This window comes from Fringilla coelebs (assembly GCF_963513975.1).
Source record: "Fringilla coelebs genome assembly, chromosome: 4".
In the NCBI taxonomy this organism is placed as follows: domain Eukaryota; kingdom Metazoa; phylum Chordata; class Aves; order Passeriformes; family Fringillidae; genus Fringilla; species Fringilla coelebs.
In genome coordinates this window covers 20,417,596-20,444,504 of record NC_140032.1, presented here as the reverse complement: position 1 = coordinate 20,444,504, position 26,909 = coordinate 20,417,596, and the positions used below count along the sequence as shown (strand labels likewise).

Sequence of the window (26,909 nt, the reverse complement as noted above, 5' to 3'; positions counted from 1 at the left end):
CTCTTCCTTAGATCCAAACATATTCCATAGAATAACTATTTTGGCAGCAAAGACAGTTAGAACTGTCTCTTTCATACAGACATGTACAGAAACATACTGTTTCATATTTCTTAAGAAGAAGAAGAAGGAATTAAGTGAACTGTGCCCAGAAATAGGCTGTTTTTAAATTATATACAAATTTGAGTAATTTATAAATTCTTCCCTTTCTTACTCAGAGTTACTGAAGACAGAGTAAAAAATAATATAGATGTCTCAGGTATAAGCGATGAGCGTAACTCTTCTCCATTAAATGATGGGATTAATCGAGCGGTACAGAGAGTTGAAAAAAGCAAAAAATGGGAATTTTACAAGAAAAACTAACAGGCAACTCCTCTTTCCCTTCATCTCTGTCACCCAAGCACCAGATAAAATGGAGTGAGCAAGCCAGATTTGAAGGGCAACATACAGTATACAGTAACAGATGTTCGTAGAACATCTACATTCTTCAAAATGCCAGATATCAATTATCTTACTCTAAGGTGGACATAAAGAAAATGGAGAACTATGGAAGAACCTTCTTCCTTTGACTCACTTTGATCAAAATGCTTGTGAAGGAAATGAGACACTAAATAGACATCCTCATCTAGTGATAAACAGTGAAGGTTTCTGTCCAATATATTCTTCAGAAACAGGACTTAAAATATCACTTGGAATTGGGTCATCCACACAAATATTAAATATTAAATAAAATATTAACCCATTATTGGTAGTTACATAACATATTTTGTTGGCATTCATCAGTCTTTTCAGCTTTTTCAGTACTGTTGAATTATTAATAATTTATATTTATTTTACATCACTGACTACTGCATCTTTATTTTAATGAATCATTTTTTCTAATCTGTTACACACATGTAAATTTAAAACCAAATTACACTAAAGTAGGATAGCAAAGTCAAGCATCTCTATAAAATATCTTTTCCTCTATGAACATTATCTATAAAAGACTCCTAAATGTCCTCAAATAATAACGTCTGCTCCTCAATCTAAATATGATCTTCTTACAGGAAGCAACCTGGGACAAGCAAGCAAAACATTCTCTTTTGGTTGTAGAAGGAAAATATTTACACCTCATTAAAATTCTTCATCATTACCAACCAAATTATATACAAATCTCTTTGTTCAATTTACACTGACTTAATTTAACAAAACAGCAAAAACACTAAATAGGCCAAGACATTCAATAAAAATACAGGTAATGTATCTACCTACCTACCTACCTACCTACCTACCTACCTACCTACCTACCTATTTTTATCACTCTATCTGTACCTTTCATTTAAGTTCATTGAGTACCTCAAAATTCCTAAGTTAACAGCTGTTCAAATTTATATAAAAATTAAGTTTTGCTAACTTCAAGGAGACTACATTCACTGGAATAGTAGACTTGTCCAGTATGCAATGAACAGAGATCTGTTCAGATGTATTTAAAATACCTTTCTCCAAAATATAAACACAATTGTGAGCATCTGGTGCATTCATAAGATATTCCTGAGGTAAAAAATATTCATAGATGTAACATATACCTTCTATAATTAGGCTTTTCTTGTATGACAGATACTGATGCTAGTTTTTTTCAGTTAACAAATCAAATAATAAATTGTGACTGGAAAGCCTAAACAAGCAAAACAAATTACCTGGCACATACGAGACAAAATGTTGAATCTCTTTTATCACAAATGCAATATATTATATAGTTAAATCCCAGGCAATCAAGGCAGTCTCAGTGTGTGTATGTGTGTCTATATTACCTGCAGTACACCTGATGCAGCATACAAAGGCAAGGATGACAGTGCAATTTGTTGTGCCTCTTTACTTTACATCCTGACGAGCCACAGAGTCTGCACCACTGCCAATCTTTGGCACGCACTGCAGGCACGGAGAGCAAACCGAGGGAATGCCTTGCACCTGTGCTTCAGGTGTGACACACTACATGACAATCTAAAGACAAAGCTGGGACAAAGCAATGCTTCAAAATGCTCAGTGGTGCTCAGAAATATGTACAGGAGGCCTCCAAACTTAGACCGGAGACAAATTCACACCCAAATCACATTCCCATGCTCTGTGTCGTTAGAGTATGCATCCATACATAAAGATTGACAGAAAATAATCAGAAAATTTACTTTTCTCCCCAAAGTTCTGTTAAATTAGGGGCTGGTTTTCCCCATTTTTCTATGGCAGTTGAAGAATCTTGCTAATTTCCATGAATCTTGCTAATTTCCATGAAAGACAAGATCCCTTGTCCTGTTCCTCCTTCCATTTCCTTTCACAAAAATGCACATACATCAGAGTTAAATGAAGAAATGATAGTTACTACTTCAGTTGAAGTATGAGCAAGATGCTTGCAGCTCTCCACTAATCCAGTCCACAATACTAAAATATAGGCCTAGAAGTTTCTTACTACATACTGACTACACTTGCTTATCATAGGCATAATTTCACATAATTTTTTGATAGGTTACAATTATTTTTCCTGAATATTTCAATGGGAAATTGCTTCCAGAATTTCAGTGTTGCAGCGCATAAAAATTATTGTAGAAGCCATCCCAAATTTATTTATGGATCTTTATTTCTGCTGCTCATTTTTCCTTAACTTACATATTCATTGGGACGTGACCTTTTAGTATTAGCGATATATATTTGCTATTAATTGTAATAATTTTTCATTAAGTAAGTGAGAAGTCACACTTTAACAGTGTATAGTGATCCCAGCCATAATATATTGCTGCAAACTCAGAATTATTAACTTCTGCAAGTACAATTTTATTGTGGGGGGTTGTGCCACTCACTTCACTTTATTCTTAGAACTATATCTCTGGCTGTAAATATGTTATGATTGCAATATATATTATATATTCATCTGATTGACATGTGCACATGACTAAAAATGTGACAGATTACAAGCTTCTGCAACATTCTTGAACGGAACTGAAAGGCACAACATGCTCATTTTTGCCCACTACAGAAAATGCCAGATAAAAATATACCTCCGTAGATTTCCTGTTACATTTCACAAGATACTTCTAACCTATTTTTAAACTTCTTATACACATGTAACTTCATTTCCAGTTTGTGACAGAAATCAAAATAGAATATGGGGAACTATAGAAAGTGTACTGAATATATTTCCTTAGAATGTATGTGTTACATAAGGAAAGCTAATTTTAATATTCTTAAATAAACAAAAGGAAATTAATCAGTAAATAAAATATTCACTTTTTTGTGTTGTAGCATTTGTATACACATGTAAAGGCCATGTATAAGACAAAAAATAGGCAAAATGGAACCCATGAACAGTTCTTTTTTGAATAAGAAATTAATGAGGATTTCTACACATGATCACAAAAGGATGCATAGATTTTGATAATTAAAATTTCTGTAATAAGATATGGTCTATATTAATATAAAAATGTAATAAACCTGAAAATAAAAGTTTAAAAAAAGAGAAGTTAAACAGTTTTAAAGGGCAACACACCTAGAGTTAGTACACAGTTTAACATGATTGTATTCTCATCTAACCTCATTAGTCCATCAAAACAAATATTTTTAGTTCTTTCCAAAACAAAAAAAAAAAACCCAAAAAAAAAAAACCAAAAAAAAACCCCAACCAAACAAAAAATTATCCTCTTAACCCATCATTACAGGAATAAAATTGATAAAATAAGCATTTATCATCTGTTATCTTTACAAACTTCCTGGTTTATTGATTTCATTCTCATGCTATCATAATAAATGACTTCTGAACATTTAGGAATCTGTGAAATCCCACCACTTATGTTGTTTTCATAGTCACATTTTGCAATAATATGGTGACTTATTGACCCCTCTGGATGATAAACACTAGAGGACTACTGGCTCTCAAGGACTGTGGTTATGGATGGAAGAACTGTGAACATGTCATTGACCTGAAAGGAATTAATTCATCCCCACAAAATAAAGTATTTATCATCTAGAATTTTTAAAAAATCACATCCACTTAAATGTTTAGGAATCAGTTCTTTCAAAACAAACACAAAATATTGTAAATTAATGATAAGCATATGCCTTCTCTTAGTAGAAGTTAGGAATGAAAACCAAATTAAGATATATCCCATTTAACTCTCTAATCCACTCTCACAGAAGCAGTGCAATATTTAAAAAATTGCCTATTTAATCCTATTTACTAGAATGACTTGCCATTCCTGAAGCACAGAACTGTCTTCACTGCAATCCAGTAAAAAAAATCCATTGTTTTATCTTCAGTACATATGCATTGACTTACATCAGGTAGACCATATCCAGAAATATGACTTGCTAATGGTATTTTTAAGGCACAGAGTGGGATAACATAGTATTAACCTACCTAAAAAGTCCCAGTAATGCAAGCTTTCATATGGTTTGCATTGAAATTATGTAAAACATTTATCAAAATTCAGTCACTTTGCTTATTGATGTACTGCATTAAGAAGCACTGGAATGATAAGAATGATACCTATTTAAGTTATTACAATCAAGACACAGAAACTCTGGGTCTCCTAAAAAACTGAACTATACTGCCATGTCAAGAAAAAAGTGTTCACAGAAAAACAGAAGCACAAGTACCAAGTTTGTGCTGCTCCTTAAACAGCTTACAGAACTAGCTTGATCTTGGCATAGATAATGCTAGTAACAGTTTAATCCATTGTTATGGAACTAAGGCCTTAAAAGCATGGCCCACCTTTTGTTGTTGTTTTCTTTTTCCATTTTCTTAGGAATAAAAAACTTACTGGTAGGAAAATATCTGTGTAATTGTATTATTCTGAACAGATGAAGTTCCATTTCAAAACTATCAAGATATTTTTATGTTATCTCAATCTCAGAGACTTGAAATCTTTTTTTTTTTCTGTTTCTAAACTAAACATATAGTGGTACATATTTGCTGTTATGACAATATTGCTGTTTAATGTTTTGCTGATATTTAGTCCCAATATATTTATGAAGAACAGACCCACCTCCTCTTCCCACTCGCTTTCTCAAGGCTCTGAGGTAAATGCAGCAGTGGCTTAAAACCAGAGGCAGGAATATTTACCATCTGCTCCACCCTTCTGATGGGCACTGAAGCCTTCAGGGCAGGATTATACGACATGCCTATGAAAGAACTCATGTACTATTGCAGTCTTCAGCTGGGTGTATTAAAGTAAAAGTTTTGGTTTACCCTAATATACAAAGCAGTGGTTCACAAAGTGATTCAAAAGAGCTTCAAGTATTCGTGCCTCGAGGATAGCAACAACTTCTGCCATCCAATTTTAGCTTGCCACAGCACGTCTCTCAGAGCCTTAAGTCTGAACAGGCAAAGCCCTTTTAGTCTTCTCTTCCACAGCTAAGTCTATATTCCATGGTTATTAAACAGCTTTTCCTGAATGTTTAAGGGTAAGCTTAAATCTTCCTGAGAATGATTGACTAGAATAACAAAACAATTTTTCAGAGGAAGTCTCATTAATGACTTCTCACATGACCTGACTATGTCTATTTCACAGCAGCACCAAAATTGATGCAGCTTTATATTGCAAAAATAAATTTGTTGTGTCACTAATGCTCCTAGTAACTCTTGCCTAATTTATTAAATTATTTTTTTTCTACTGCTCCCATATCATTTTTTCCTAACTGAATTTACTTCTTCTTGTTTTATTTTAAGTCTGAACTCCCAAAGTCTAGAATGTTTTCTAGTTCTTCATCTAATACAATCTAATTCTCACAAAAATTCATTATTATATTTGTTCCATAATCAAGTCTCCTTATTACATTTGCACTCATTTTGCTTTAAAATATAAAGCAAAAATGTTCGTAGGACTGATTCTTGACTGAAGTAACTTCTTATAATGCTTACCTTTGCAAGAAAACCAATTGTCATCTCATTTAAGTGAATTTCTTACATATTTTTTGATTCCTTTAGTAGTACCCATCTTCCTCAGGTGCACAAATAATTTCCCAGGTGGCACAGTATCAACTGATTACTGAAGTCCAAGGAGAGAGATTACTAAATTTTCTTTGTCTAGAAAATTGGTTATCTTTTCAAAGAAAGTTATCAGATTGGTTTGTATGAACTCTTTGCAGTAAAGGCATTTTCAATTTTCATGCTATCTTCCGTCGCTCTTTATGTCAGTAGCTTAATTTTTTTTTTCATATAAACTCTGCTCTACTGTTTGATAAAAGATGAGGTCACTCTTTTAGACCTTTGTCTCTTCTTTTCCATCTTCTCCACTACTTAAATATAAATACTGTATTTGCTATTCTCCAACAAAACAGTCCCTTTTTTTTTTTCCTAACAGATTTATTTAAAAGAAGGGATGGCATGCTTTGCTCTGTATCACTCAGAATTCTGTGTTGACACCTATCTGATCCTGCTTGGCTTACACACATCAGACTCCTGGTTCTGCTTTCACCTCAGATGCTTCCAGTTTTTTCCTTTCCCATGTGTTTCTCTATCACATCTACATAACCTTACACTTCTAAGTGTAATAAGTGGCCTGATTCTCTCCCTTGCTCTTATAGCTTAATAAAGTTTTCTTTTAATCATCCCTTTAATATCTACCTCAGCTGACATTTGTCAGAGCACTTTATCCTGATGATGATCACACCCCTACTTTGTACCTCTCTGACTATCTGACTTCCCATCTCCCTCCATTTCCCACTCATTGCAATTTTCTGATCTCATAATTTATTCCATTAAAAAAAAAATTCTTATGAATCTACATGGGATTCTATGGGAGTTTGAGATATTTTACTTCATGGGCAAGTATGAAGAATATTTCTGTATCAAAATCCCCACTTTCCTCCTATCTGTCAGTGTATATAAAATCATTGTCTACCCCTAGTACTGAAGGCCAATGCTGAAAAGAATAAACTGTATTGATTGAACAGGGGACATATATTCCAGGTCCCAGAATTAATCTGCCCAGAGGCAAAATAACAGTTTTCTCTATTACTGATCCTTTGTCACTTCAAACATAGTATTACATGTGTTTATAATTTCGCTCACTAAGACTGAAAGAAAATTAAAAATGTCAAGATTTCATTGTCTAATGTACAAAAAAAGCTGAGGTAAATGACAAATATGGGTTTCTTTAATGTAATTTTAGTTTTTAGAGGCATTAATATTTGGTTGTTTAAAGGAGACTTTTAAAATCATTGCCTAATATATAATTTACACAGAATGATAGCTGTCAATTAAATTTGTGCTTACTAAGGTTTCCATTTGCACATACAAGGCCAGAAAGGATTTTAGTGAAATGCTCATAAGTGGCAGAAGAATCACACAAGGAATTAAGTACTTTGTAGATATATTTAAAACAGATCACTGTGATGTGGTACAAACAGCAAGCTGATACATTTAGTGCTTACTTTGTTAAGGAAAGTCTTACTTTTCATCTCATGGGCACAACAGACTTCACAGGAAAGCTGTGACTTCAGGCCTTTGGACAGGCTGGGCCAGCAATCCTGTTTCACACAGACACTCCTACTCTACCTGGAGTACGACAGACTTCAGGGGCTTCTCCTGCCCCACCACCAGTCCTCAGCCCCCCTGCTTGCCCTTGACTGAGAGAGGCATTCATTCTCCTCTCTAGCCAAAATGCACTAATGCGTGTGAAACAGAGACTTGCTGCTCCTTCTCAGGAGCATAAAACTCCATCCATCAGGCAGCATAGAAGATTATCCCAAAGGCACAGTAGGGCTCTAAAGGTAGAGACTTACACAGCAGCCAAAACTAAAAGAAAAATTTATGGAAAGCAGGGAGAGTGAAAGATGTAAGGAAGTTGGCTTAACTGTTCTATACAAGATCCTTAGGCAGGAAATTGCAAACCTACCAGCCTTTCTATCAAATTCCAAATTACAAGTAGATATCACTCTCGCCTAGAAAACTCACTGATCACAGTAATGTCTCTCCTGGTAGGGATGTTTTAGTAAAAGAAAAAAAAAACAAACAAAAAAAACCACCTATGAATAAAATGTCAGAAGATGAAAGAAAGCACTTTCACCAGGCTGCCAGCCATTTGAAAATAAATGTCACAATAGACAAAGGTTGAACCCACTGTTTGAACAGATCACAGAAAACATAGATGTAAAATACAGATTCAAAAAGCAACATTAAAGGAGAGTGTTGTTCAATAAACAAAACATAAAATTAGGCATCCAGAATTCCTCTTAAGTGCACCTCCAAGTTACAATTAAAGGGATTTTAAAAGGTACAAATTCTCAGTTAGTCTGTACATTCATCTAAATGAATGTTATGGAAGCATCATAATGATAAACTAAATTTATAAAGAACAGAGCTATTCTTAGATGCTATATGTATGCAAAACACTAAATTGTTGTAACAATACCATTAACATGTCTGTATTGTCAGCTGTTCACTTTCCTAAAATTAAGTTCAAAGTAAGAAGGGTTTTTTTGTATTTATGCCTTCCCTTTCAAATTAAACATAAATGCCATGCTTCTAAACCACTTGCAACTTTTGAAGTCCTTTATCAAGGAGTAGTATGGTGTTTCCTAACAAATAAGAGCTTATTTTATAATGTGCCTTATTGAGTACACTATGTCAGATTGGTTTAACTAAAGTGTCAAATTATCATAAGGTTTTTTTACATTTTGCAAATAATTGTTTTTTCTTCTCTATTCACTTTTTACTAAGGGAAGCAGAGAAAGTTATTTCTATCTTTAACATATGATGTAGAATAAAGAAAAACATAAGGAAAAAATAAGCAGTCAATGATGTGACCTTTAATTTCTTAGACATGCTTTTAAATTAAACCTAAAATTACCAAAATTAAGCTAGATTTGACAATGGTTATATGTGTGAAATAATGTCACATAAAAAAATAGGCTGTCATGCTAAGAATTCATATGAAAAATATTGAAACAGTGGAAAGCAATAAATGTTGCATTCAAATATTTGTAAGATCAGATGAATTACCTCACATTAGATTGCACTCTGGTGATTCGCACATAGCATAGTTCACACACTTCCAGATTTTAGGTAGCTACTAATCCTTTTGCTCATAAATTCCTCTTAGCCAATTCATATATGTACAGAATTTGCATATGGGAGTACTAAATATTCACTGTAAAGCAGTTTAGTTTAATGTCTGGGGTTGGTTTTTTCTCATATTTGATCAAAATTTTAAAAAATCTTTTTCCAGTGAAGTAGCAAAATTTTTATTGTAGGACCCAAAATCAGTCTGAAGTGTGTCTCCCTTCTTTTCTATTAAATTGCATCTAATGTGCAGAGGGAAAAGGCTTTTCTCTGTCCAGGTAAGTTACAGAAGGACAGTCCAGTTTATTTTTTCCTGGCTGCCCCCACTCAGAATGTTACCAGCTGTAATACTGGCAAGCAGAATACACCAGCCAAGACTGATTGGTTACAATTTTAGATATTTATTTGTGGAGGTGTCTATTTCAAAGGGAAGGATGTCTCAGAAATTAAAAATGAGTGTATACTTCATGTATATTTTAATTGGTTTTCTGCATCACTGTAGAGCATTTTACAAATGAAAGGCCTCTCTCTTTCTTCAAATAGCAAGACTCCTGAGCTCATTTCATCTTAAAATTTGCATAAGCTTTTCCCTGATGTCTTTTCAGTAGTTACTTCTTGTAACTTGAGTCCTCCTTTGGATGCCCACAAACATCAAATTTTTTTGAGAAATTTCTAAACAATGGCTTAGTTTTTTCAAGAAATTGAGAGACCTTCAAATAAATTTTCTTGCAGACTTCGTGTAATATATCTGAGGGAAAAAACATTAATGCTTTGCTCCAACTTCTGGCTTTCCTAGAAACAAGCAAACACATGGTGTAGGTCCATTAATACCCTCTGCTTTGTAGGATGAAAAAGACTTAAATCCCTTCTGTGTATCAGGCAGGAACTTGAGAAATCCAAGGCTGTAGATCTTTTGTTTGCATCTGCTACATTTAAAACGGTGCAAATTCATTTTCTGATATTGGAGAGAGGACTAGAAAGAAGGAAAATATCTTGGCAGTTTTTAGTTTAATACAATAGCTAAGCTGTGTTAGAGCAGATTGCCAAATAAGACCAATTCATTGCAGAACATGAAGAAAGCAGCAGCATGTGTGTCTCTGCTGTCTCCTTGTCAGTATCTGCACAGACTGTGGGTAGCACACAGGGTTTTTATTTTATGGATAGTGGGTTCCACTCTCAACAGAACTTAAACCTCAGTAAAGTCTTTCTGCAAAATATTTCTAGTTAAATGTGAAGGGGACATACACTTGCAGCAAGTCATATGCCATATTTAAAAGCAGTAGAAGAGAAACATACACTGGCCATTTATCCCACTGCTCACCGTTCCCCACTGAGGAACAAGAATTTCATCATGAGCATTTATATCTGCTCAAGTTGAGAGGCGTGCTCAATAAACATTTCCCCCTCTCCTATTTTAAAGACCCTACTTACAAAACCTCTCTTTGTAGATTCTTCCTTGCTAATACTCAAAACAGTTGAAACAAACAGGCCAGATTAACTTTTTGATTCATGATCCACAGAAGCGCAGCAGGAACCCATGAAACTGAATGTTTAGGAAACCAGATCTGAGAAAAATATACTTCTGAAGTCATTTACAAAATATAATTCTGAAGAGTATGACTTCATTTCAGTTTCATTTTACCAAATTTTATATAGATTATCTCTATGTAGCTATGTTTCATGAAAGCCTGTTATGATTCAAAACCATCTAAAGATAACAATTAAACCAGAAAAATTATGCTACTCATGTTTTACATTTACCAAGTCATTGTTCTACCATAGGCTTATCAAGAGAGAGGAGGGAAGGAAAAAAATAAATGTAATTAAAACGGTGTTGCATCTTCAATGCATGCAGACATTTTAAATCTACTTGATTTACTCGATTTGTTTTAAGAGTGAAAAGGAATCTTTGACTAAACTGTCATCTTTAAAACATGGTGATATTTCATTTTCTCCCTTCTGCACTATTTAGATTGCTGGGAACTGAAATACTTCCAGCAGTCATAGTGTCCAATTTTTCTGTGCTGTCACTTCCTAGCAAATCTGCTTAAGCAAAACACTTATGTTAGAAAACAGAGCAAATATAGGATATAAAATACATTCTACATTTCTTTGCAGGACAACTGGTATTCAAACACAAAACAGAATGAATATGTAAACATCTGTAATTTGAGCCCTATAGACTCTTTTAAACCATAAATCTGATTAATTTCTAAAGATTATAGAATTAGCTCTCTTTTTTTGACTTTGCTGATTTTATTTTTTCACAATAATTATAATCAAAGCTATGAAATAAAAAAATAATCAAAATGTTATTTCCAAAGCAAACACTCCAGGTCACTAAAATGAAGAAAAACCACTTCATCTGAAAGACAGAAAACCAGAAGAAGCTCAGTTTCAACCCTCTGTGGTTTACATGCTCTTTTGGTCTGTATTTGATGCTCTTCAAGGCAACATAAAACTGGAGCAACTTTGCACTTAGGTGTCTTTAGCCTCCAATATAAAGAGAAGAGCCATTACAGGAAATGCAAACAAATCCTGTATGCTGCTAAAAACTACACTAAAAATAAAGTTAAGATCTTTACCTAAGACAGATTACATAAGAATATACAAGAAAACCTAACAAAACACAGTATGAAATGTTTCTTTCAAGAGAGAATTTTAAACTCTAGATGCCAAGAAATTTTACAAATGAAAAAATACAGAATGGTGGTGGCTCCTAAAAACGGGTTAATATTAAATTTTATTTTCAGGATTTAAAAAAATATTATCTGATTTTATTAATTTAATTACACAAAAATCTTATTAATGTTCGAACTTCATACATGAGGAACTATGTGAGACCAACATTACTCCTACTGCTTTAGAAAGCCTGTCATGTTACAGGAAAGTCAGTGCTTCTTACCGTGTACAGTTCAAATCCCAATACTCTGATGGCCCGTTAACACCAAATATGTCACCCTTTAACACCACAGAATCAATACACTGGAATGTCATGGCACCCTGATGAGCAACAAAGCCTCTGTATGCATTTATGAGACAAAGATTTTGTATTACTTCAGGGAAGAAATATGTCTAGTTAAAATCAATTTCAAGTTTCTTACTAAGGAAATAGTCCTAGGTAAATAAATTATTTTATTTGAATTGCGCTCAATCAAACATAGGAAGTAAACAAAGAAGATAAAAGTCATTTAGACATCCCCTTCTGAATAAGAACACTTGCATGTGCACATTGCTCTAAATTCTACTCCTCATTTTCAAGGTTTTTTGACAGCTCTTTCCCACCCAGATCATCACCCTCACAGCCCTTGATGAAATCTTCTTTCAGGATAGGATAAAAAAAATATGACCTAAATTAAGAATTTTAGTAAAATCAAACAATAATATATCAAAACTTAGGTACAAAAAGTTCTTTTAAAGGTTACTTCATCCATTTTCTCATAGTACCTTCTAAATATTGGGACTACTGCTTATAGTACAAGACAAGACAATTTCTTACTTTTAAAAAATGCTTCTGCAGCACATTACAAGGAATTGGAGACAAAGTTACTGACCTTTCTGACAGAAGTGGAAAATTGCAGATGAGACAAACCCATCAGCATCTTCTCATAATTATATCTTTAAAATATTTTCCAAATCTAAGACAAGAAGTGTTGATTATTTGTGTTCCACCCTTGGGTAAGCAATACATACATGGCCAATCTGAGATTACTTGGATGTTTAAGAGAAAAAAATATGTTTTAAAAACCTCTTCCTCAGCTGCTGTGCAGCTGGCAGAGTAAAGATTACTGTCTTTCTTTAACCGCTGGATTTTAAAGCTATGTACATTTGATGCACACATAAGCACACACGTGCACACCTGATTCCTGTATATCTCCAAGATCTTGTCAAAAAATAAAAATATATAGTTCTCAATACTCACATTTCCATTAAGGCACATTAACTACTTAAATTCATAAAATAAAATCTTTCTAATCCATATGAAAATTAGTTATTTTCTCAGATAAATAGCAAATGGCCAACACAGATTAGCAAATTCAAACTTGATCCTTATGAACTTTAGTGTTGCATTAATTCATTAAAATATGCTTTAGTATACAACAAAATGCTGCTGTAAAAATTGGATTGTTCAATACCTTTTGTAAATTTGATTCTCCAACTGATTTACATATGTCAGATAATAAATGTATCTGTATTGAAGTTCTAATAAACATTTGCATGTAAAAAAAGTACGTGTAAAATAGTTAATGTGTTTCTAAGGTAGTAGCATAGGCCATGTTGCTGTGAGATAACAGATAACTTTTTTCCTTCAAAGAAATATAAACTAAACCCCATTGCATCTTATGAGATTTTTCTTTGTACTACATAACAGACTGGGATGGAATGATTGTGTGCCATTCTGTCAACCCAACTGCTGACTATCTTGCATAATACTACCTACATTGAGGGGATTATCAGTAGGGTTTTCCTTTAATACATTAGTGGCTATAAACACAAAAAAAACAACTCTCAAAAGAGGCAATTCTTCAGCTTTGCTGGGTGAAATCACTGAGTTCCATCTCAGAGGCTGTTTTCATAGAGGTGCTGCTCTCCTTTTCCCTCAATCAATGACATCTAGTACAAGCAAAGATTAAAAAAAACAAAAACAAACAAACAAGAAAAAAAAAGGCAAAAAAAAAACCAAAATAAGAAAAAGAAGAGCTGAACGTTGTTTCTACATGCTGCAATAGAACCTGAAAATTTCAAATGACTTTGCAAATGTCCCACCAAATAATAGGTTTTACCTGTAAGTCATGCAAATTGTATATCATGAAGAAAGAAAAAGAAAAGAAAAGACTAAGATCCCTGAGAATATGAATATCCATGTTTTGTCTTTTGTGAAGCATTCCCTATACAAGACTGTTACTATTGCTACTTTTCCTGGATGTTAATATTTTCTATGGCATCTCTCAGCAGCTCATAAGTATCCCTTAGCAGACATTGCTGTGCTTGACTGTAAGTCTCGAGAGGGCTAGAGTACTTTTGCCAATTAGAAATAAGCAAGTTGTTTAATTAACACACCCTTTTCATTAATAGTTTAACCCAAAGCTGACAAAGAGCCTTTGTTTCAAACCAGGAACAAAGAAAGGAGTACTAATTAAACACCCTGAAGTTTCTAAAGAGAGAGTTTATTTCAGTACCCAAGGGATTCTTTGAACTCCTCAAAAGACCTGTAGAGCCTTCCAAGAGCACTTGGAATTTCTTATAATTGTCCCACTCACTCTGGAAAAAAAAAACAAACCAAAACTAAACAAAACAAAACCAAAACAAAACTAAAAAAAGCCACTAACAAAATAAAAACCAACCAGAAAAACAAACCCAAAGTGTAAATATTCTGGAAAATTCGGATGGTTTTTGTTTCAATGCTTTTGAACCAGACTAAAATAAAACTGATTTAGACTTCAGAGTGACACAACTGTAAACTCAAACCTGGAAAACTGTTTTCAACTCTGACCTGAATTCACGCAATCAGTGCTATGCCAGACACTGTGAGCTACATGTGGGAGCTAAACTGATGCAGAAGAGGAGAGGAAAGGTGATTCTCTGCACTGGCACTAGGTACCTACCAGAGGGATAAACAGAAAAATCTGTTCTATGGCTGCAAACTTGCTACTTTCTACATTCTTTCAGACTTCCTCTGCATTTTATTGTACGTGTGTGATGAATACATTGTCTGAAAATCAACTGGCAAATCTAAGTAGCAAGCAGAGGTTTCCAACCAGATGAGGGTTTGAACCAAGGGCTTCTGCTGCAAGAAAAAGAGCAGCTTTCCTGATAGAAGTGATCTTTGCTTCAGCTCTCCACCTTTCTGCCTCCTCACAGATATATACACCCACACCAGGAAAAGCAAAACTGTTTATGAGGCAGCAGCTAACAGCTGCACTTTGCAACCTGCTATAGTGAGGCCAAAGAGCGCTGATTCTTTAATATTTGGGCTTCAACTTGCACTGACCCAATAACTGCTGCATGAGCAATTCCTCTGCTCAGGAGCAACCAAGTGATAGACGGAGGTGCTAAGTGTCACAAAGTTAGGCATTCATGCCCATGCATCAGACCTCTAAGGTGGACTGGGTATGAATGGAATGTGCTAAATGGAATGTGCTTTCAGGAAGCAGAAGCAGTATTACACTATTTTATTCTCCCTTATACCATTATACCTAGCTTCGAAATTTTCTAGAGTCCAACAGAGTGACAATTCGAGAAAACATGACAAGACTTTGGAAATCTGTTAGACCTAAGGCTCAAAATACCAGCCATCCAGACTTTCTTCACCTATTTTCCTTTCTATTTTAAGAACATACTATTTCTTTACTATTTTCTATACATTTATACATTTATTTCATTAGTAACGAGAAAATCAAGAAAATAATTATTTTTTCATTTCACCAAACCTATGTACTTGCTTGTTCAAAAATGCATTCAGATGCTAAATTCAAGATTTTTGTGGTAGCGCCAAGGAATTATTTTATAGATTCCGACAGATCCAAAGTTCTACAGACCCATGCCTCGTTACACCACAACCAGCAACAGACCAAATCCTGTGTACTACTGTCACAGACAAATGAGAAATAAACAAGTTTGCAGTACAAAAATTGAGCTACTCTTTTTATGCAGTAATGGATCACAATATAGTTTAGAAAATAGATTTTAAAATATTTGGTCTGAAAAGCTTGTTTTTAAGTACATTATTAAATGCATGTAGGAGTATTTATTTATCTTTTCTTTTACAGTGTTAGTATTTTGGAACAAAACCTGTTGATAATATCATTGACAGTATTTCAGTTCAGTGTTTCTAGACACAAAAAGTCTGCTGCCTAGTACTGCCCATGTTAGAAAAAAAAGCTCTAAGGAATCATGGTACTAAACCCACTGTCAACTACATTCAATCACAGTATGCCTAGAGATCTAAGAGTATACCAAAATCCACTGACCCAAAGATTTCACAGTTTCTTGTTTCATGATTCAGTGGAAAGGATATGAATGAACAAGTGAGAGAAGAACAAATAGAAGTGAATCAGGACATGCTCTGGAACTCTAACAGGCAGCTGGGCTCCAGCCAGGAGTCTGCACTCGCTTCTTTTTTCTCCCTAAGGAACAGTTCCAGCATACTGAACTGATTCTTCAACTAACAAAAAGAAGCAATTTTTACATCCTCAGCCTGAAAATTTAAACTAGTCTCAGTTCCATACGGAAAAAACTTTAAAATCTAATCCCTATTTCAGGCTGTGCTCCAAAATCCTTTGTAAAAGAATGCTTAAAATAAAATATATTATACAGAAAATATTCACTGTGAGATTCCCTTCAATAACATCTTATGTAGATGAGATACAGAGCAGCTGACTGTTACAGCCCTCTGGAGTAAACATTTCTTCCTCCAACTCTGAATATTTTCCTTTTCTAATTCTCTCATCCTAACAATTAACCTGGATCTGATCTAGCCTGAAGGAATTATCTTTGGAGGCACTAATCACCCACTGCTCTTCACTGATTGTAGTGAGAATTGTCTGTATTCATCTGCCTGAAAAGCAAGCTTTTATTGATCTAACATAATGCAACTTAATTTTATAAACTATTTTTTCTAACTAGCAATTTTAAAATTTTAATTTAAATTCTATTTTCTCAATTATCTCACTTTTATTTTGAATTTCACATTATGCACAAATGAAAAAAAACCAAAATATGTAAATGGTGCCAATAAGACAAATAACTTTTTTCAAAATAGCTTTTCTTCTGGTTTTTGAATTCCTTCTCATTCTTGGTCATTTTATTGGAACTGCTTTCACTAATCTACAAACATTACACTTTAATAAAAGTATTAAAGGAGTTGTCCGATCAAATAGAGTAAAAATAAAGGTAATTATTCTATGGACTCATATAAATATGCAGAATAAGGTGGAAAAACTAAATGAAAATTATCATTGTGAAAAACGTGAGGAAATCTTGGTCTATTTTCTTCTTAATGACACAAAGTATTTTTCCTTATTTCTTTGAACAAATCTAAGACATGTTGTTTCAGTAGATCATGAAATACCAAATATAGAAGCATAGTTGCATATATTCAAACAATAACAAAAAAGTACAGGAACACATCTATGCAGCATTTTTTAAAGCTGCATTTAAATCAAATTTTATTAATGAAACTTAAAAATCAAGCATATCAAATGAAACATTTTTCTACCGTTGAACTTAAAAATCAAAGCCATGCTTTTCCAAAGGTTAATATCATTTTGGAAAAGAAAAAAATCTATTTTGAAAACTACTTTTCAAACACATGCCCACATGAATTAAGACCTCATTTTGGCAAAGGGTTCAGCTGACACATAAGAGCTATGATCTCAAATGTATGTACCCACAAGACTGAGTTATCTCAACAGGATGGTTCTCTTCTTTCTTCAAGCAGATATTACTTTCCCTTTTCTTTCTATGAACAGCTTTGTTAAAGTATTCTCAGTCAGATTTTTCTCCTTTGGCCACTTCCTGCTCAAAAGAGTTTTAAAGAATAACAAAGGCTGACAATGGAATAAATGGCACAGCAAAAATGTGTGGAAACCAAACAGCAAAATTCCTTCTAGTTCCCTTTTTCTCTATCATCTAAGAACTAAACAAATTGTAAATGCATTATCATCTCTCTCTGAAGCCAATGAAAATTTTCTGAAGGGAAGGAGAGGAAAAATAACAAACAAAATATAATGACTGCTTTAGGAATTGCAACAGAGTCACGAAGCCCATGAGCATAACCCATGAACAAATAAATCTATCCTTTGTAGCTTCCATTACAAGAAGTCAAACTTGAAAGGAAGCATTGCATTAACCAAGGTAATAGCTATGACATGCCTACCTCCACGGCAAGAAGAAACTAGAATTGCTGCAGCTAATTTACTTCCCTCCTGCTTTGCTAACTTTAGAAGAGCAGCAGTGCAGATGGATTTAATTAGTAAGTCCAGACCACTGGATTAATGGCTGATACACAAAATGAACTATCAGCTATTATATACAGAGTTATTATTGCAACATTAGAAGAACTCAAATTAACTCACACAAACAAACAAAGAAGAGTTTGAAGCAGCAGGGAAGCTGCTGAACTAATAATCAATGATGACTGAACTAATAATCAATAAAAATAGACTTCATAAACGTTGCAAGTATTCTGGCCCATAGGGTCGGGCCAGAGTCTCTGTGGCTGCCAAACTCAGCAGCAGTTCCATAGTTTTCTCTGTGAGTTAGTTGTAAGCTTACACTGCAGGGCCCAGGGAGACTGGATTGTGTAGGTAATGGAACTAGCCTAGTCCCAGTTTTAACCAACTGATCAGCAGTGTCCCCATTTAGGGTATGACAAGAATATAACCAATGTATTCAGTATCTAATAACTGTCTCTGTGTCTGGTATTTAGTGTGTTTTCAAACCATACTCTTTTAAATTTATTGCGCACATTTTTTCAAAGAACATTCACATTTTCACTTGATTAGAAGTGAAAATACAAAAATACAAAACTCTGTTATTCTTTTCTAGGAGGGGTTTTGATTTTCATTTTCTAGGAGTTGTACTAGCTTAATTTATTTTGGTTAATGGTCATTCTTTGTACATAGGTTAGCTTATTCAAAGACCATCTGATCTAAAGCCAGAATTGAAAGAATCTTAAGTGACTGTAAGATTATACAGACTAGAGGTTCAATATTAACTTGTCCAGATGAAATAACCATAGTATTAGTGTTCTCCATGGCACTGATATTCAGTTAGTTGAAAAAAATGCCATTTGGTAGCTATCCATATTTTGCTGGCAGGAAAAGTGAAACTGCAAATGAGATGCTATAGGAATATTTCTTGCATTTGGCTCAATATTTCTTTAATCTTGAATAATGTTATACTCCTGGAAACTGTGGATGACCCAAAACAGGGAAAGGCTCTGAGCGCCAGGAGGAAAGCAGGATTTGAATTCAAATGACCTTGACAAATCCGCAGACTAACTCTATAATAGAACTGTGACACTGAAAACAGGGTAAAAAATCACAAATACATAACAAATTACATTTTACGCTGCCTCACGGACAGGAGTTGTTCCAAAGGAACAAACAATAGAGCAGAATGACAATTAAAGTAAAGCCAAGCTGTGTAGTAGAGTCACACTGGGAATGCAGGAAAAGGAATGGCAGCACTTCGGACACTGAAAAACCCATTTGCTATTCAGAAATTATAAGACTTCAGTTATAATAAAAAGCATTGCTCAGCACTAGAATTTTTCTGACTGTATTGCATCTGATCTCAGATATACTGACAGGTAAGAAAGAACCCGGAGGACAGCAACAGCTGGAAGCCTATGAAATATAAACTTTCTTTATGTAACCTTATCAAGACCCAACAAAACACTAATCAGATTCTCCAAATTGTTTTAAAAGGACAATGAAGAAATTTTTTCTGTGTACTCTAAGGAGAGGTAAAAAACTACCTTACTCTGGTTTCTACATTACCATTTCAATATGCTGATTTAGCCATTTATTGCCTTCTTCACACCCCATTCACTCACTCCCTTTTTTGTCTCCTGTTTGTTCAATGTTTCCACTTTCTCACTTTTCTTTTTCCTCTCAGTCAAATGTTTCCATTAAACACCTTTTGTTTGTTTTAAGCACTTAAAGAATATTTAAAAAAAAAAAAAATAAACCAACAACAGAAGTGACCTCCAGATATGAAGAAGGCTTGAACAGCTTAGGGACAGAGGTGAAGTACTCTCAAGCAGAACAAAAAATCAAAACAGCAGTAGAAAAGCTTTTAGGAAAAAAAAAATACAGCCATAAATTCTATAAATTCTATTACACTGCCAGTGTATGTTCTTTTTTTTAAAGGTTTTTAAGAATTTTGATGCAAGATGTCTAGCACTACACCACTAACGCTTCTGCAAGTTTTGTACCCTTGGACAAAAATGTCTAAAAAATAATATGCTAGGTAGCATCAGAGTTTCCTGTGCCTCTCTTGTTCATTCTGAATTTCTAAGTTTGTGACCAAAGCAAAGTAGAAAAGTATTTAAAGCAGCATCCATTAGCTTATATCAAATTTATAAAAAAATAGAGCTAAAACACTTAATGAAGAAACATTTATGAGGGAAATCAAATGTAAAAAGACACCATTCAGCATGTGCTTAATATATATTTCATTAGCCTTTCCCCCTTGTTCCTTTTAGGTAGTGTAAACATAAACAGAATGGATTTTTATGGCTTCTCATTTGTGAGTTTTGTAAAGCCATTGGTTTGATAGACAAACCTCTCATAGGTAATAGTTATAGCCTGGGGGAAAACAGTCCAATTATGTATTTTGTATAACTGCCATTTCAATATAAATCTCCATTTAATCTGTCGTTCCTGTGATTTGCTACCATGATCTTCAGCCAGGTATTTTCTTTGGAAATATATTCCACAAATTTATCCAAAGTTCATAAAATGCCATTGAGGAACATTTGATTAAAAAAAAGGTCTTTCACATCCCTCCTCCAAGAAGCCTAACTGGATTATTACTTCTACATGGATAAACTTCCAAAAACAGGTATTGCAGTCTCTATACAACTCTATAAAACAAGCCATCTCAACACTTTCAAATTTCTCAGAACTATTAAAAAAAACCAAAACATTTAGCAGTCAAAATCCAGTCCCTTATTTCCTTTCCTTTTTCCTCAGAACACCATTTCTACATTTCTGTGTACTTTGAAATCTCTACCACAGGATGACAAACATGCTGTTCTGGGCCAGGAGGTTACTGCCCCATGTTTTTACCAGCTGCTTGTCCTGACTCTTTCCTGTTGGAGGTAGAAACTCCCCACGTCTGACAGGAGAGCCATATGTGCACTAACTTCCCAACTCAGTTCAGTCAAAATGGTTTTCTTTACAAAAAAACCAAAAAAAATCCCAAAATTAATAAACAAACAAAAAACCACAAACAAACAAACAAACACAATAAACCAAACAAAAATATCTGCTTTGGATGTGTTTAAGTGGAATTGCTTGTCTGAATGAGTCCTAAAGGCAGTTTATCCTTAAGTTCAGAAATCAAAGCCTCTGTTAACAATGACAAGCAATAATAATCAATTTACTCTTTTCAAATGGTTTCCAAGGCTCGTTCTTTAATGCTCAGGGGCTAAAATGTGAAACATCTGATGGTAAATAAATTGTTCCTTTTCTACTAGATCAAATATTGACATATTTTACAACATATCATGCTGTCTAATGCAGTTAGCTTCATCTGTGATTGTAGACAGCATTGTGACATAATAGGATATCATCATGTTGCCTATCCAGATGAGTGTATATATATCATGCTCTTAGATTTTCTTTATTACTCTTCTGAATGATTGTAACATTTTTCTCCATCCAACTGTAGGTTATACAGAAGCCTTCAGGAACTCTGTTATAAAAGATTCTATGACAATGTTTGATACAAATTGACATTTGATGTTACATCAGAAATAACTACTTACAGATGTTATTCAGCATAACAGAGCAGCTAGGACTAAATGTGAAAAAATGCACCTTAAGTCAACCCAAATAAAACCAGTTTGATAAATACCTTTTCTGCTATGAGTAGGTGTATGTAATTATGAACAATCTGTCCTGAGCTCATGAGAATTTATAAATAGGTGTTTATCCAGATGACTTTCAAGTCAATGTTAAGATTTCCAATGGTTTTGCAATTCCAACTACATTAGGTCCTGAGACAGAATCACCAATTTCTGTCTGATCCTCTGTGCTGTCTCATGACACAAGCCAAAACAATTAATTTGAGCCAATTATTTTACTGCTTTGAAAAGATGAATTTTTATTTCTATTATGATGAAATCATCATTAAGATTAGTAACTTGAGGAAAAAATGACAGAAAAACAAAGCTCACCTAACTCTCAGGAAAAAAATCTTAGAATATAGGTAATTAAATAATTAGGTGGCTGTGTGGCATCTGTCTGAGACTGACTTACTTTTCTTCAAGCAGCAGGTATGGTATCGTGTTTCAGATTTGTGACTGAAATGATGTTGATAGCACACCAATCTTTTGTCTGTTGGTGAGCAGAGGTTGTGCAGAACTGAGTTTCACTTTTCCCCCTCTCTGCCAGCAAGTAGGCCGGGGGTGAGCAAGGAACTGGAAGGAAACACAGCCAGGACAGCTGACAAAATCGACCAACAGCGATATCCCGTGTCTCATGATGCCATGCTCAGCAAGAACAGCTCAGGGAAAGAAGAAGAAAAGGGGGAAGTTTGGGGTTATGGCATTTGATTTCCCAAGAAACCACTACTTGTGATGAAGGCGTGCTTTTGAGGAAGTTGCTAAACACCTGTCTGCCAGTGGGAGTAGTGAATGAATTCCTTATTTTGCTTTGTTTGTGTGCACAGATTTCACTTCACCTACAAAACTGCCTTTATCACAATCTTCAAGTCTTCTCATATTCCTTCTATTTTCTCCCCCTCCATGGAGAAGAGAGTGAGCAAGAAGCTTTGGGGGTGCTTGGCTGCTGCCTGGGGTCATATTGCAACAATGGCAATTTATTGTAATTTACTATAACTAAACAAAAATCAATGAATGTTAAAGATGTAAACCTCATAAGAACTCCCGCATTACTGAAAATTTATCAGTGTGTGATACTTGATACTTGTAATATCAGTGTGTAATACTTGTCTTTTTAAACCTAATATGATTTCCAGGAGGGTAATATGTGATCTTAACTTTTTCAGTCAAAAAATATCCTGATTTTGTCAAGAATTTTGTTCATAATAAAGGTTCTTACATTGCATGACAATGTCATTCCTGTTAAAAGCTTGTAGTGCAATGCATTATGAATAACTCCCACAAAAAGAAAACCTCTTAGACTTCAAGCAATTTGAAATAAAATATATTTTCCCATTAAAAAAAAAAGGGGAAAAAAGGAATTAAGTGATACGTTTGGGCTTCTATCACTGCTGCAGTTGGCTTGTTACAGACAATTTCCCAGCTGTTTGATGGATGACTTGTGTGTGTACAGCAGCCTGTTCCATATAAGGCAAAAGGGATTTCAGGATGTATTCTAATGAACCATGTTAAAGGTTAGTAGCTCATATACACCTGATACTTTTTTTTCAAGCGTTGCCAACTGTTTTCATCAATCCCAAGCACATAAGTGGATAATAAAGATTGATTGAAGGCAGAAGTATTTGAATTTGAGCATCACGGGGTTTGGAATGGCACAGCACAATAGTCTCACTGAACTGCTTTATGTAGCTAGAATTATCCATATTTCGTGTACTGCTCTTGTAAGTTTTATCCATTATGAGGTTGAAATAGGAATTTTATCCGTTTCTCATATAATCCTCAATGTATTTTGGTTTCTACAAACTTTCATACTTGGGCAGATTTTTTCCCCCTAATTTGCTCCAGACATCTAGGAATTATCTGAGTGTGAAAGAATGATATTTAAGTGGGTTTTTTCCTCTTCAAAATGATTTAATACTTCTTTCCTTAGGTATTTAAGCATTCATCAGACCCTGATATTAGCAGTTGTACTATATTTTTCTACTGATAGTAGCCATTTCAGAGCTTTTATATCTGCTTTAACCCTAATGCATTTTTATTAGCTTATTGCAATGGGAAATTCCAATTGTGCCTCAAGAACTGAACAAGAACCTGTCATAACATTGCATTGTGAGAATTTCCTGAGGTTCACTCAATGCCACCGACGCCTGCTGATAACTACTTACACTCTATTCAGGGACTGCTCTCAGCACTGGGTACCACTGCTCTTGTGGTACCCATGGACATCCTGAGATAATGTATTTCCCAATGACAGGAATTTAAGTTTCTACACAACTGTAGGGATTTCATTTTTAGTGTTGAGAGAATGTTTCAATTGCCACTTTGCAGGAAAAGATGTAAAAGTATCACGGGACATATTCTACTTTCAGTTATATAAATGTAAATTTAGAATATTTTTTCTAGTGTGCTTTTATACCTAAGCTGAAATGAGAATTAGAGTTCGTAGTTCCAATATTCCTACAAAAAGCAGTTTCAAGTGGTTGGTAGGAAGTGCTGTGGGCATTATTTTTCCCATGAGATTTTATTTAATAGTCATATATTGGAAAGAGCAAAAGAACCCTGATTCTGTAGAGCACTGTAATCAGAGTAGCAATGCTGATATTTACATTAGAAAGATTTCTTTTAAAAAACAGCAAAAAACCAAAAACAACATTTTTTTTAAGCTTTTAAAAGAGGCTCAAAAAACCAAGTTAAACTTAGTTAAGAATAATCATACTTGCCACATAATACTATAGGGGTTTTTTTGCTTTACTTTGCTTCTTTTTTCTTGTTTTCACTTTTTCTTTAAACTGAGATCTGAAGTCAAAAACAATGATCCTACAAGTAATAGTCTGCACAAAATCCCAAGCCTGATGTTTATGAGTCATTTTTCTAAGTGCATGCAAAAAATATATCACATTAAAAAAATACGTGTGAAGGCAGATACTTAAAAGTCTACTTGATCTTTTAAGTCTATCTATATTCAGTCATCATGTGAAACTTCATTTTCCATATGGAAATATAGTTATACATTAGCATCTTGGCATGTAGCTGCAATACAACATATTTTTTTTCATTTTTAAAGAAGTCCATTACTGCAATAAACTAAAAGCTTTCTGAGAGGACAGTAAAGTATTATTTTTAGTAGTAAATTGTGCAGGGTCATGGCACATTCTCATTTTCTGATAAGTGAGCCTCCATAGCACTAAATTATCTGCATGACCTTCAGTACAATTTTGGTTGATGCCAACCAGCACTTGGTCCCCAAGAGTGCTTAGCCACAATTCAGCAGACTCCACTGCCCAGGAATAATTCCCAATCCATAGTTTGAACCCAGCCATTCTGTTCTGAAGCCTAAGAGAAACGTGGTAGCTAGTCTGACAAAGAACAGGTATGATCCTATGAATTAAATTAAGTTAGTTAAATATTTTTTGGCATAAAAATGCAAGAAGCTGAAAAAAATTTTCTGGAATAGGGTTTTAAAATGTCTGCAGCAACCGTAGCTGCATTAGCTCCCTGCCTAGTACCTGGGGATAAAAGCAGAAAGTAGACATTGCTGTATTTTATCAGTGTACCTGTGTATTTATGTAAAAATGTCACCTGTATTTTCCCTTAAAATATTGACTAATGCCACAGTTCATATGCATAGAGAGAAAAAAGTCAAGGCCCAGCATACAAGGTCAACTTTTAAGAAAAAAATTGAAACAAATCACATATATCACTGGCTACTTTAAAAGAAAGCAAAATCTCTACCTTTCTTCTACCAAGATAGTATCAAAATAAAATTCTACAGTGATATTACACTGCAGGGTACTACACAGAGCACATAAGGAAGATTGTCCTCAAGTAGGTCTCATGAGAGGATAAATACTGAAACTGCAATGAGTAATACGCTAACTTCTCTGCCATCCTCTGGGACTGTGATAACTTGAAGAGACTGAGCTGACATTTGTAACTGCTTATCACAGATACTCTATTAGCTGTTCTCTTCCACTGGACTTTGCCTGCTGGGATTACTGGAGAAGAATGGGATACTCCTGAGTATATCACAGTGAATTTCGATCACCTCCGAAAGCCAGCGGGCAGACGCTTACATAAGGTGCTTGGTCCCTGATCGCTTTCACAGCGGGTGAATGAAACACAGAATTATATGACTTGCCAGAGTGTTTCCTTAGGTAGGTCAATGGGAATTTTTATGTTCAAAATTTTTGGATCATCAGAGAAATATCATAAAACAACTTTACATTAGCTGCTAGAAATGCAATGAATTATTTCAATGCATTGCACTAAGATTACCAGCAACCAATGAAACACAGCAGTGATCAACCAGTACATAAAATTGTGGCCCTATACTCTGGTACATCACGCTTCTTAAAACAAAACAAAACCCACAAATTTTAAAAAAATCCAAACAGGAAGTACCATGTCTGGTAATCGTGTAACATCAACCTTCTCGTTTTGAGCAGGGTCTGTATTAGCACATAAATTTACACACACACATAGTATTTATAAAGTTTCCTTATAAAATGTGGCATAACACATTTTACATGTGACATTTTATACTCTGAATGTTCAGCCCCATAAGATATTATTGTATAAGTGAAGTTGAATACAATTGTAAAAACGCTTGTACTACAAATCCATTCAATTTCCTACTCTCTCTATTCTGAGATATTTCTCATGCCTCTTTTTAATGCACACGATTTTGTTGTTTACATCATTTGAGTACTCTTCTTTAAAATAACACATTTTGCATGAATGCCATGTTTGATTAAAAAAATTAAGCTTTAAATGTCAAAATTATTATATCTATGTAAATATAAAACTAATGCACTTCTAATACATATGGTCATAATTTTTTTCTTCTAAATTATCCACTGCATGAGTTGAAAGGTTATACTAAAATAAATGCAAACTAGCTCATATACATGTGGAGGTGCTAAGTCTCAAAAGTTCCTTAATCTGTTAGCTAATGGAAAAAATCCAGGGTAATAACTTGTAAAAAATATAAGTTTTTCCTTTTCTCATTTAATTAATAAAGTTATTGCCATAATTAATGCTTGATATGATTAAATATATTTATTCATAATTCTCTTCTATATAATTAATATTTTAATTGTTATGCAAAATATCAATTCACATTGCATAATAAGAATTAATTCTATAAAGTAAACAAAATTATTTAATTGCATCAGAAGTGCCAAACAAAAATCACCTTTTGATTATTATAGGACAAAACATTACATAGTGAAAACCCGGGGTTTGGGTACTGAAAATAGCTCTATTGATTTAACAGTAAGTCTAAGAATAAACAGCATATAAAAA

The 26,909-nt window shown here is 34.2% G+C and overlaps 1 protein-coding gene across 4 annotated transcripts in view; it reads right to left on the bottom strand.

The window, feature by feature from the left end:
- The window catches only part of PCDH7 (protocadherin 7), a 267,974-nt gene that overhangs the window by 216,616 nt on the left and 24,449 nt on the right, over nucleotides 1-26,909 (bottom strand). The gene's annotated exons all lie outside the window — the stretch shown is intronic.